At 43.6% G+C, this 13,122-nt stretch overlaps 1 long non-coding RNA gene across 1 annotated transcript in view; it reads left to right on the forward strand.

The window, feature by feature from the left end:
• The window catches only part of LOC123789408 (uncharacterized), a 40,348-nt gene that overhangs the window by 26,380 nt on the left and 846 nt on the right, over window positions 1–13,122 (forward strand). Inside the window, exons 12-13 of the long non-coding RNA XR_006778812.2 lie at window positions 512–780; window positions 6,166–6,371. This is a non-coding gene — a long non-coding RNA (uncharacterized LOC123789408). The remainder of the gene's footprint in view (window positions 1–511; window positions 781–6,165; window positions 6,372–13,122) is intronic.

A 13,122-nucleotide genomic window follows, 5' to 3' on the forward strand; every position in this document is an offset into this window, starting at 1 on the left:
CTCATGCCTATGCCCTCAGAAAAGCAGGCCTTAAGGTCTGAGAGATTGATTTCCTGTAAATGCCTGGTGTATTGGAATTGGAAAATATTGGAATTTTTCTTAAATGATAGGGTGTTAATCAAGGATTGCCTCATATTGACCTTGGAACGATTTCCCTGATGGTTTTCCAGAGACACGAACAAGAAATGACCCAGGTCAGGCTGGTCTTACAGAAAGGAACTAACCTGAGTTTTGTTTGTATGGACTGGTTCCGTCTGCTTGGGGAATTTCAAAGCTGGTGTCCACATGTTGTGACTTTCACAGACTGACTGAATTCCTTCCTCTTCACATTTTCTGCCCCTAAATAGAGACCACCCCGAGCCCTCAGCGGGTCTGCCAGCAGCTTGCTACGGCTTGTGGGTCCTCAACTGCAATTCTTCTGCTATTCCTGAATCATCTCATCTCTTTGAGCTTGCCTCAGTTTACCTCTTTATTTAGGTTGACTCTGCCCTCCATTTTTTTCTCTTCTCAGGGAAGTCCTCTTCTGGGATCTTCCTAAGCCCCACAGAGATTCTGCCAGCGCCTTGGCCATCCCATCTCCCCTGGGGCAGGTTCACAGTGAGGAGGAGGAGAGAAACCTGTAGACAGGCCTGTTGACTCTGCTGTTCCCATCCCCACTTTCCTGCCTCCTGGCTGAGTGAACACAGGACTGACACGCCATCTCTGAAAAGCTGCTGGCCGTGTGCTGGACTGCCTCTCTGTCTAACACTCGCAGTCTATTTTACCTTAACGGAAATTCAGGTGAGCAGGGGGCCCTCAGGTAAACCCACCCTAAAAACAAAACCAAACAAGGACACAGAAAGCAGGGCACAGATGCGGCGGGACAGTGACAGAGAGTCACCGGGTCTGCCTCTAACTCAGGTCTGACTGCCTGCCAGGCTGTCCTGTGAGGGTAGGAAGATGTGGTTGGAGGAGGCTGGTTCCTTGTTTCAAAACAAACAAGGCCTCCAATCCTTTGAACAGCTAAAGGAACTAAACACTGCGTGAAACTGTATTCTCTTGTGTCCTCCGAACCGAGATTCTTGTTTACAAGGGAGGCTAGTGCGGGCTGGCAAAATGGCGGTTGGCTGGCAAAATGGAGGTCAGATATTGATCACTGCGCCAAGTGTCTTCTGTGTGGGCCTTCACGTCCCGAGGCCATAGGAAAGCATGAATTTTTGAAATAGTTTACTGTGGTGAGTGGCTCACCATGTTTTTGACTCCACTTTATGTTTCCTGTCTGAGCCAAAAGCTTCACAAGTGTGGTTGTGGTGAGACCTGACTGGGTACAGCCTCAGCCATGAGTCTCTTCCTGCTCTTTACTTTGGAATCCAATCCACACAGAGAGCCCTTTGAAGCGGGGGTCACATGCACCTAAACTATGGTGCTCGTGAGCTCACTGCCTGTTGTTCTCACAACACAAGCCGAGTGGAGCGCTGTGAGCTCCTGGCTTAATTTGGTCAGTGCCTGCAGTGAATCTAAATTAATCCCCCCATTCTGGGATAAATCGACCTCTGTTATCAAGACTAGTTTACCTGCACTGGACAGACCATCATTAACCCTATTTTATGTTACATGGAGGGATTTAAAACTTTTGTGTGTTTCTCCAGATGTGTACTAAGGAGATTTTTACGCTCAAAGCCTTTAAAATAAATATTAAAATTTAAGTGCTTTGAGGATTTTTTTTTTCCTGCCCTGCCCCCAGGGTAGAAGAAGATTCCAGTACTTCTCACTATCTGCCCTGCTCCAGTCCTGGTTCAAGTCACTGCCAGCTGTTCCTCAAACACATTGAAAGTCTACAGACCCAGCTCTCCACCTCTATCTTGACCCTGTCCCCCACCCCGCAGTGAGAGGTAAACAAGTATAAATTGTATCACATCCCTCTCTGGTTTAAAACTCCCTTACAACTAGAACAAAACCCACGCTCCAGTGGGCCTACAAGAGCCACCTGACTAGGCTCCCACCCGGCTCTACCAGCTAACCCCCAGCTCACCCCCACCTCCCCACTCTCCAGTCCCTGCGGCCTTCTTTCTGTCCCCAAGCCCGCCAAGCTTGGCCCCTCTCCGGGCCTTTGCACTTGCTTCCCTTTCTGCCATTTGCAATTTCCCCAGATCTTTGCATGGCTGCCCCATCTCATCATGACGACCTCAAGTCACATCCCCGAGGGAGACTGAAAGACCGCTCTAGATAAATCAGCACCCCCTGCCCACCTCTGCCACTCTCTCCCATGTCTCCCATGTCCTACTGCGGCAGTTACAGGGACTTGAAGTTAAATTATTTCAAAAGTAGAGTTTACGTGTTTATTGCTGATCTGCCTCCGTACCCAATACTAGAGTGTCAGCTCATGGGAGGCAGGGACTCACATTCTCTTAGTCACCACAGTACTCCCAGTACCTGGAACAGCGCCTAGCCTAATCAATAATTATTAACTGTCCAACAACAAATTTAGCATTTAATAAAATTTATCTGATAAGTGAACTAATGGTCACGGAACAGCACAAATGACTTTCAAATGCGTCATGCAGGCTCAAAAGCCTACATACTGTAAAATTCCATTTACATGGCATTCTAGAACAGGGAAAGTGATAGGGATTAAAAAAAAAGATCAGTGTTTACGAAGGGTTGGGTTGAGGGGACAGGGGTTGACCACAAAGGGCACAAGGGAGCTCTGTATCTTGATGTTGATGATGGTTACACAGCTGCATGTTATGAAAACCATATTAAAATCACGAAACAGGATTAATTTTTTAATATGTAAATTATACCTCAGAAAATTTGATTTAATTGCCTAGCAAAATTCTTCACTTACCTTAAATAAGCATCCTTTATTTTTAGTTTTTTATTACTTTTTATTGAGCTATAATTGACATATCACATTATATTAGTTTCAGGTATACAGCATAATTATTCCATGTTTGTATATATTGTAAAAGGATCAGCACAATAAGAGTAGTTAACATCTGTTCACCACACATAGGTACAAAAATTCTTTTTCTTGTGACAAGAACTTTTAAGATTTACTCTCTTCGCAGCTTTCAAATACGCAGTACAGTATGCATTAGAGTCCCCATGCTATATGTTACATATATGTACATTACACGTACATGACTTACTCATCTTATAACTGGAAGTTTCTACCTTTTTCCTTCCCTCACCCATTTTGCTCACCTCCACGCTCCGGCAAACACCAAACATGCTCTGTTATCTATGAGCTTTGTTTTTTGTTTTCGGATTTCGTATATAAATGAGATCATACGGTATTTGTATTTCTCTGACTTATTTCATTTAGCATAATGCCCTTGGGGTCCATCCATGTTGTTGCAAATGGCAAGATTTCATTCTTTTATGGCTGAGTAATATTTCAGTGTGTGTGTGTATGTGTGTGTGTGTGTGTGAGAGAGAGAGTATGTGTGTGTACAACCACATCTTCTTTATCCATTCATCCACTGATGGACATCTGGTTGGTTCCATATCTTGGCTATTGTAAATAATGCTGTAATGAACATGGAAGTGCAGATATCTCTTCCAATCAGCGTTTTCATGTTCTTCAGGTCCAAAAGTGGAATTGCTGGATCTATGAGAGTTCTATTTTTAATTTTTTTTTAGAAAGCTCACTTGGGGAGTGTAGCAGAGAGAGAGGGACAAGCAGACTCCACCCTGAGCACGGAGCCCCATGTGGGGCTTGATCTCAGGACCCTGAGACCATGACCTGAGCCAAAACCAAGAGTCACACACTTAACCGACTGACCCACCCAGGCACCCTTGTTTTTAATTTTGGGGGGCACCTCCATACTGTTTTCCATAGTGGCTGTGCCAGTTTACATGGAATAAGCATTTAATGGTTTGCAGAAAGGCTCTCCTTCTGAACGTGTGGTGAACCATCACCGTGTACGTACGTCCTGCCTACAAAACCCTTGGGAGCTGCAGGGTGTGATGGAAAAGCCTTAGATGGACGTGTGCTATGCATCAGATGAACTTCAGCTTGAGTTTTGTCTTTGCCCAAACAACACAATACTTACTGTGTGTTTCCATTAGGATTTCTTAGTTGCAAGAAACCAAAACTGTCCACCCCTGACTACACCAGCTGCCAGAAAGAGGAATGACATAGCTTCTCAGCTCTTGTTGGAAGGCAGGTGCCTGGAAGTAGGCTCCCACCAGGACTCCATGCAGTGGGGGAGATGCGATTCCCCCCAAAGAGAACCAGGGTGCTCTTAGGATTCCAGGCAACACTGAGGCGTGTCCAGCACCTTGTGCCACCTTACTAAGCCCCCCGAACTTCCGTTTCCTCCTATTTAATACCTACCTCTCAGAGTTTTAAGAATTAAACAAAACAGCTCATCTAATGAACATTTAGGGCGCTGAGAATATAAATGTTGTTTTGTAAGTTTTCTCTTTCCCTTTTCGCCTATATATCTGCAACTTGTAACTCTAGTATTCCTAAACTCAGTTAGAAAGCTTAATAATTTCCTGAGGTTCTCAAGCTCGAAATAAGGGAGTGAGCTTCAGTCTGTTTTTCTGTTGGTTTCACCTCCTAAATACAGGCCATCCGTTTCCTCTGGGCTATCACGTCACCCTTCCAGCTGGTACACTTGCCTCCCTCCCCGCCTCCCCGAGGCAATCCAGCATGATGGTACCATGCATGCGCTCTGGAGCCAAACTGTCTGGGTCTAAGTCTTGGCTTTGTTCCTTAGTAGTCATACAGCCTCAGTTGAGTTGCATAATCTCTGTGTGCCTGTTTCCTCATGTGTAAATTGGGGACAATAATAGTTCCTACCTCCGAAAGTTGTCATAGGGATTAAATCACTCTATGTGAGCACTTAGGAAGTGCTCGGGTCGTGGGGAGTGCTTTACAATACATGCTTCTTCTTCTTCTTTTGAAAAATATTTATTTACTTTAAAGAGAGAGGGAGAGAGAGAGAGAGCGCATGAGTGAGTGGGGGGAGGGGAAGAGGGGAGAAAGAATCCTGAGGCGGACTCTGCCCTGGGCGCAGAGCCCCACGCAGGTCTCGATCCCAGGACCCTGAGATCATGACCCGAGCTGAAACCAAGAGTTAGCCACTTCACTGACTGAACCACCCAAGTGCCCCTACCATGCGTGCTTCTTAAATAAATCTACCCCCTTGCTACTTCCAGGATTATCTTCCTAAAATTTGTCATCAGGATCAGAATTCTATCAAATGTCCATTCTTGGAACTGCGGTCCTGGTGGGGCTGTGACAAAGGCTCGTAAGAAGTAGCAATTTTCTGGGATCAACGTCAGGATCGTGCACCATAGCACTTAATTCCTGCCTGTGGAATAAAATGCTGTTAAGAGATCGATACATACTAGGGGGCAAAAAAATCTGAATTTACTCATGTATTTTTCTCACATAAAACAAAGAACAGCATCAATCAGCAGTAGGATAATTCATACTCGGGCTGTTCAACGGATAACAAGAAACCCGAAACTATTAATAGCATTCTAAAGAGATAGCCCACACCTCCCATAATTGTAACTTGTTATAATTTGAAGTTGAGGTAAAAAGTTGTCCTTTGGGAAATGATTCGGTGATCAGAGGAGAAGTGGTTTAGAGGAAAGATCACAGTATTTGATGTTCAAAGGCCTCACTCAGGCCCTGAGTCCATAACTTACTGCTTACTTTGAATGTGTTTTTTCATTTATACAACGTGGTTAATACCACTACTGCTAACGTATTCTTCAGTGAGTTGTTATGAGATATGTATGTGGAGGTGCTCTGGAAATTGAAAAGTATTACATCGTTATTGTTATTATTATTAACCATGAGGGAACAATAGCTGATGAGTTGATTACTCTGGCTTCATCAAGAATTGCCTTCTAACCATTCATAAGACAATATTTATCAGTTAAGAAAAGTAACTACTGGTTTTTGTTGAAAAAACTGTAATACATGGCAAATGGTAAAAAACACTTGAATAATATGAGAGTATCTAGTAAAATGTAGATTTATCTTCCTTATATCTTTCAACCCCTGTCTTCTTCCCTGAAGGAAATTAATTGCGTCTTGAGTATCTTGAAATTTTCTATACGTACGTGTAGAAAGACATATACTTTAAATTGTAGAAGTAGGATTGAACTCTATTTCTATAGAAATAAGAACATCGTTCTTCCTCTCGCTGTTCTTACTAGTATATCCCGGCAGCCTTCAAATCAGCAGGCGTCTTCAACGAAGATTTACCACCTCAGCTTAGCCTCGAATACTAAGGACACATCAGCCCGCGGTGGACATTTGGAGGGTTGCTATTATATGCAACACCGCAGAGAATAGCCTTGAACATTCATCTGTGTGCACTTGTGGAAATATATTGAACTGGATACTTCAACACTTGAAACAGGTAAAGATATCCAGGGACCTGTCCCGTTCTAAGGAGATGAATTGCATGCGGGTGGGAGGAGTGGGATGTTGTAACTTGCTCCTGCCTAGGCGAGGTTCCCAGGTCTACAAAGTGAAGGCAAACATCACAGGGCCATAAAGCTGAAAGAAATAATTGTCACAGTTACCAAGAAAAATCTGTGCTCCCACTATTCCATTCAATATAGTGCTGTAGGCATCTGGATTCTGGAATCTGCACCAGTTTTAGTTTTACAGGATCATCCCTTTACTGAGATTTTTATTAAAAAATTTTTTTTAAAAAGGAAAATTCTAGAATAGGTTACCTGCCAGGGCACCTATGTGGCTTAGTCAGTTAAATGCCGGACTCTTGATTTCGGCTCGGGCATGATCTCAGGGTCGTGAGATCGAGCCGATCGAGCCCTGCATCGGGCTCTGTGCTGGGCATGGAACCTGCTTCAGATTCTCTCTCTTCCTCTCCGTCTCCACTTTCCCAGCCCCTCTAAAAAAAAGAAGAAAGAAGAATAGTTTACCTGTAATTAATGTCCATGGAGTCGCCCTGAGTTCTGTTATTCTGCTATTGTGTGTGGGTCTGGGAATGCTTACAAGGTAGTACCTAATAGTTCCTAGGAAAGACAAAGCCAATAGAAGTGTCTTCCTAGTCGTAAGTGGTGGCCTTCCACTTCCCCTTCCACCTTTCTAATTCATTCTCCAGTGCCTCCAGTGCCTCCAGTGCACATGCCTTCCAAAGTCTGCTACATTTCATTTTAATTCAGCAAATATCTACTGGGTGTTCACTGTGTGCCAGACACAGTCCTAGGCTCTGGGGAAAGAAGTGCTGATAACCAGGTAGAGTCTCCACCCTCATAGAGTTTACAATCTCCTGGGAAGGGAGGGGATGCAGAGAAGTAAACAGGCTTTCATTCATTCACCCATTTAAAACACACTTAATAAGTGATTCCTCTGGGCCAGGCGCCATGCTAAGGAGGTAAAGATAAAAAGATGAATAAGATGGTCAAGGCTCCAGACTTCTTGGAACTTATACTTTAGTGAGTAAGATAGAGAAAAAACAAACCCCACAAATAAGAGAATTATAAATTGTCACAGATTCTATAAAGAAAACTGGTGTTGAGACAGAGGGCAAGAGAGGGTCATCCTTTAAAAAGGGTGAGTCAGAGAAAGTTTTTTTGAGAAAGTGTCGTTTAAGCCAAGACTCAAAGAGGAGAAGGAGCCAGCCCTGGGATTAGTGGAGGGAAAGAGAGTTCCAGGCAGAGGCCACAGCCTATGCAAAGGCCCTGGGCAGGCATGAGGCTGGCATGTTGAAGAAATCAGAAGAAGCCAGAGTCAGAGAGTTGTGAGTGAATGGAAGAGAGGCTTGAATGAAGTTTGGGAAGTTCAAGGTGGTGTCATTCAGGGCCATGGTAAACGGCTTGACCCTGATTTTGTACTAAGCACAATGGGAAGCCAGGGCAGGATTTTTATGCCAAGGAATCCCGATCTAATTTGTGTTTGAGAAAAGTCACTCTTGGTACTGGTTTGTGAATGAATTGAAGAGGGGAGGGGGGCAAGAATGGGAGCAGAGAAAACATGTAGAAAGCTTTTCCAGTATTCCAGGTAAGAGGTGAGGTGGCGTGGTTTGTGATGGGGCCGGTGGGTGAGTGAATTGGAGTTAGAGTTGAAGCCACATTCATCAAAGCTTTCTAAAGGAATGAAGGTAGGAGGGAAAATAAGGGATCAAGACGATCTCTGGTGTGGGGTTCAAGAAATCGGAGGGCTGGTATCAGTGAGACAGCTGAGATTTACAGGAGGAACAGCAGACCAAGGTGGAGGGGAGGGCAGAGAGGGAGTAGAAGTGGAAGTTCCTTATGATGTGTCTTGGGGACATCCCACTGGAGGGGTTAAATAGGTAGGATGATATACTTTGATGGGGATGACGGTAGATCATGGTTTGAGAACTGCTGGGCACTTTGGTCTCTTAATATGCTTGTGCAAGTAGAAATGTCCAGCAGATGATAAATGACCCAAATCTGGAGCTTGGGAGAGAGGCCAAGGCAAGAATTCTAGATAACAGGGGCACCTGGGTGGCACAGCAGTTAAGCATCTGCCTTCAGCTCAGGGCGTGATCCCGGCGTTATGGGATCGAGCCCCACATCAGGCTCCTCTGCTATGAGCCTGCTTCTTCCTCTCCCACTCCCCCTGCTTGTGTTCCCTCTCTCGCTGGCTGTCTCTATCTCTGTCGAATAAATAAATAAAATCTTTAAAAAAAAAAAGAATTCTAGATAACAGATGAGGTCAGACTGGTGAAGAATTCAAGAAAAGGAAACAAGTGATTTGTCACCTGCACCTCTGCGTCATTCATGCCAACCACAGCCAACCACCCCCCCTTTTCTCCTCCTATCATACTACACATGCCACAGTGTACAAATGTGGAGAGTCCTCCTAAATCTCCCCAAAAGTCTTCACTCTCAGTGTTGAAGCAGAGGATCCTGTAATTGCCTTCAAGTGAGTTGGCAGGGGAGTGACATGAAATCTTCGAGTGAAATATAGACCTTTTCTGCAATAGAGTCTATTTACCATGGTAAAATTTCCTTATGCCCAAGTTGATTGATTATTAAGGATTTGTCACAATAATAAAACTTGGCCAAATAGGTGTGACTACTGGGTATCACTGCAAAGATTTTGTGTTTATGAGATTCAGTTTCAGTATTGAGTTATCAGTTGCACCTAAACAGTAATGTTTTTATTGCCTTGATAAGCAGGAACAGGATTACCCTAAAGGATTACTTTAGTATGTTATCAGATTTCCTTCCACTTAATATTTTTTACTCATCCACAGTTTGATTTTTTTTTTCCTTTAGGCCAAATCTAACAAGGTTTAAACTCTTTCGTGTACATCTAATTTCTTTGCTTCCAATATATAATAAAATATTTCATTGACTTGAAAATTCATAATACCATCTCAAACAACTGTAAACTTAAAAAATATGTATTTCCAACTTAAAAATGTTTTCTCCAGAAGAATTTTGGGCGAAATATTTATCTTCAAAATATTTAACAATCAGTACTATGTGGGTCCTAACCAATCGGGAAGATCACTGGGCATACACAACGATTACAACATTGCCATTGTGTCCTGGCTGGATACTGGCCTTTAGCATAGCGTTAAACAAGAACTTGTTGATTTCTATTTTAAGGCGGGGATTTCAAACTTGAAAACTTATAAGAACCAAGAAAATGATGTATGTAAGGGAAGGGGGCTGAGTGTAAGGCAAATACAAACTGGTGAGATCTGGTCAGACTTGAAAGCTCAACAGTTAACCCACAGAGGACAGTAACTACTTAGCTTCAGCCAATTGTTGCCATTAGAAATGCAGATGGAAAGGAATTTCAAAATCTGGATTTTGGGATTATGGGCTGGGGGTGGATCAAGGGCTGCCAGGTGGCTCATCTGTGTTCTAAACCCATTCCTGAGCTTTCACTGGAAAAAGTACAAAAGTTTCTCATTTGTTTTGAATACTCTTTGGCCAGGATTGACTCAGAAGAAAGAAAAGTTTAGGACTCTTGTTTCTTTGAAAAATATCATTGTATTTTCTATAATAAGCCTTTGTTTATTTAGGTGTATACGAGGAGAATAATAGGAGAATTACACTGCTGGGTGAATGTTTATTGGTCCTGTTTTAAGGAAACATGAACTTTATAGTAAACACAAAACTGCATTGTGTTATACCTTATGTAACTTACAATCTTTGGCCTTTTCCTGACTCTTGGCTTTTGTACCCTTTTTGCAGAACTGGATTCCCCCCCCCCCATTAAATAAAATCAAACATAAATGTAAAGGGGTAGAAGTGATTCTGGATGTCACCTCTGTCTCCTCTTGCCTCCCAGTTGGAACCACTCCAGATTAGTCCAATTTCAATTATTTTCTTTAAAGCAGAAGAGTAAGGGATGGGGGAAAGAAGGAGAATAAATGGAAACAGTAAGGATGGGGGGGGTCTACAACATAATGAAAGCAAAAAGGGTATTTCTGAAAAACTAAAGACGCAAGAGATTTAGCTCTTATCTCTCATTTCTTATTTATTGAATAAATATCTATTGAGTGTCTATTATATATCAGGCACGGTTCTAGCCTCTGGCAATAGCGCAGACAACGTCCCTGCTCTCATACAGCTTCCATCCTAGTGGAGTTGATAATGACAAAGTAAAAAGAAATAAGTGACATAATTGCAGAAAGTGATTAATGCCTTGAGAAACAAGGGTGATGTGTCAAGGAGAAAGTGAGGAGGCCCTTTGTCTTTGTGAGCTCAGGCTACCATCACAAAATACCATAGACCGGGTTGCTTAAACTACAGATATGTTTATTTCCTCAGAGTCCTGGAGGCTGGAGGTCCAAGATCAGGGTGCCAGCATGGTTTGGTTCTGGTGAGAGCTTTCTTCCTGACTTGAAGGTGGCTACCTTCTCACTGTGTCCACACATGGTGGAAAGAGAATGAGAGGGTACACTTTAGTGTCTCTTCTTATAAGAGCACCAATCCCATCATGAGGGCCCCACCCTCATGACCTCATCTAAACCTAATTATCTCCCAAAGGCACCATCTCCAAACACCATCACACTGGGATTTAAGCTTCAACATGTGATTATGGGGGGGGGGGGGCACACACAACTCAATACTTAGTATTCCACCCTTGGCTTCCCAAAATTCATGTCTGTCTCGCATGCAAAATACATTCATTCCATCCAAACAGCCCCTAGAGTCTTAACTTGTTCCAGCATTAACTCTAAAGTCTAAAGTTCAAAGTCTCATCTTAATAGCATCTAGATCGGTACGGGTGAGACTCCAGGTACAATTCATCCTCTCTGGCTGTGAGCCTGTGAAACCAAACCAGTTATGTGCTTCCAAAATACAATGGTGGGACAGGCATAGGGTAGACATTCCCATTTCCAAAGGGAGAAATAGGAAAGAAGGAAGGGGTGATGGATCTCAAGCGAGTCCAAAACTTAACAAGGCAAATTCCTTAGATCCTAAGGCTTAAAAACAATCCTCTTTGGTTCAATGCTCTGCCCTCCTGTCACCCCCATGGCTCTGTAGAGCTGCTCTATCCCTTCAGCCCAGCAGGGATCTCTGCTGGGCTCTCTGCCAGGGCCTCACCCTCTGAAAGAAGGAAGCAGCCTCATCCCTGGGCCCATGGTGGGAGCGGCAGCTCAGATGATCTCTGAATCACCTTTGGTTTTATTCCTCTCTTTTCTTGAAGAATGACACAAATTTGCAGCCCTCCCTTGCTCCATCCAGTTTTCTCTGTGTCCTTTAGTCTCACCTGGCAGAGTTTCCACTGGAACAGTTCCATCTCTATTCCTAGCTTCTGCTGAAACAGATAATTAGATTCATCGTTCATGTTCATGCTAATCTTCTTATCAAATGGTTCTTCGGCCACATCCCTAGCACTTTTTTAAAGAGCAAGCTTTGTCATTTTTTGCTACTTGGCTAGGCTGAGAATCTTCCAAATCTTCAAGTTCTCGCTCCTTTTCACTTGACAATTGCGTTGTTCAAAATTTATCTAAACCATTCCATAATATTGCTCTTTGGCATCCATTTTGCGAGGCCAAGCCCCCTGCGGGGGCTTTTACTGACACGGAGCCCCTCCCTTGAGCACATGTCCTAGATAACAGCCTGCAGAGTCGCAAGTAAATGTAGGTTCCTGATAGGACTCCCTCAATGTCCTTGTGGTAAGCCCTCTCCTCTCATGCTAGGGCCTTACCCTTATGCACACCTTAGTAAGACCCTGCCCCCCAAGCTTAACAAAACCTAGCTATTTTTGGTATGAGTTGACCAATCTGGTCTTAGCCCAGGAACTTCAAAGCACTCCACCTGAGGACTGTAATAAAGGCATGCGTCTCAAGTCCTGCTGCGTTCTTTCTACCTGTACACTGCCTTGACCTCCCCATGTGGCCCCTCAGGGGGTTCTGTGTAACTCCGCCAGGCCCTGTGAGCAATAAACTTCCCTATTTTGCTTTCTCTTACAGTATTTAGTTGAATTGTAGCTCACCTTCTGAAAGCCAAGGGCTCTACTTACCAAATGTTAATTAAACGAAATCACAACATCCTTCAATTCATCTTTCTCCTTCATCTCACTATGAGCAGTCAGGAGGAGCCAAGCTGCACCTTTAACACTTTGCTTAGAAATCTCCGCAGCTAACTATCCAATTTCATCACTCACCAATATCTCCCTCCACAAAACACTAGGGCACGTTTCAGCCAAGGTCTTTGCCATTTGATAAGACTGCCTGTCCTCCAAGTTCTAATAACATGCTCCTCATTTCTGTCCGAGACCTCTCCAGAAATGTTCTTAATGCCCACATGTTTTAGCAGCCTCTACCCATTGCCCAATTCCAAACCTGCTTCCATATATTTAGGTATTTGTTACAATAGCGCCCTACTCTTGGTACCAAAATCTGTATTAGTCAGCTTGGGCTGCCATAACAGAATACCATAGACTGGGTGGCTTAAACAACAGAAATTTATTTTTTCATAGTTCTCATGGCTAGAAGTCCAAGATCAAGTTTCCAGTGTGGTTGGGTCCTGGTGAGAGCTCTCTTCCTGACTTGTAGATGGCCACCTTCTCTCTAGAGTGAGCTCTCTAGTGTATCTTCTTATAAGGGCACTAATCCCATCTGGAAGGCTCATCCATAGCACCTCTCTAGAGTGGTGATCACAGAAGGCTTCTCTAAAAGATAGCATTTGGATTGAGACCTAGAGGAT

The sequence above is a fragment of the Ursus americanus genome, chromosome 3, assembly GCF_024610735.1.
Source record: "Ursus americanus isolate L20-20 chromosome 3, mUrsAme1.1.p, whole genome shotgun sequence".
Taxonomy (NCBI): domain Eukaryota; kingdom Metazoa; phylum Chordata; class Mammalia; order Carnivora; family Ursidae; genus Ursus; species Ursus americanus.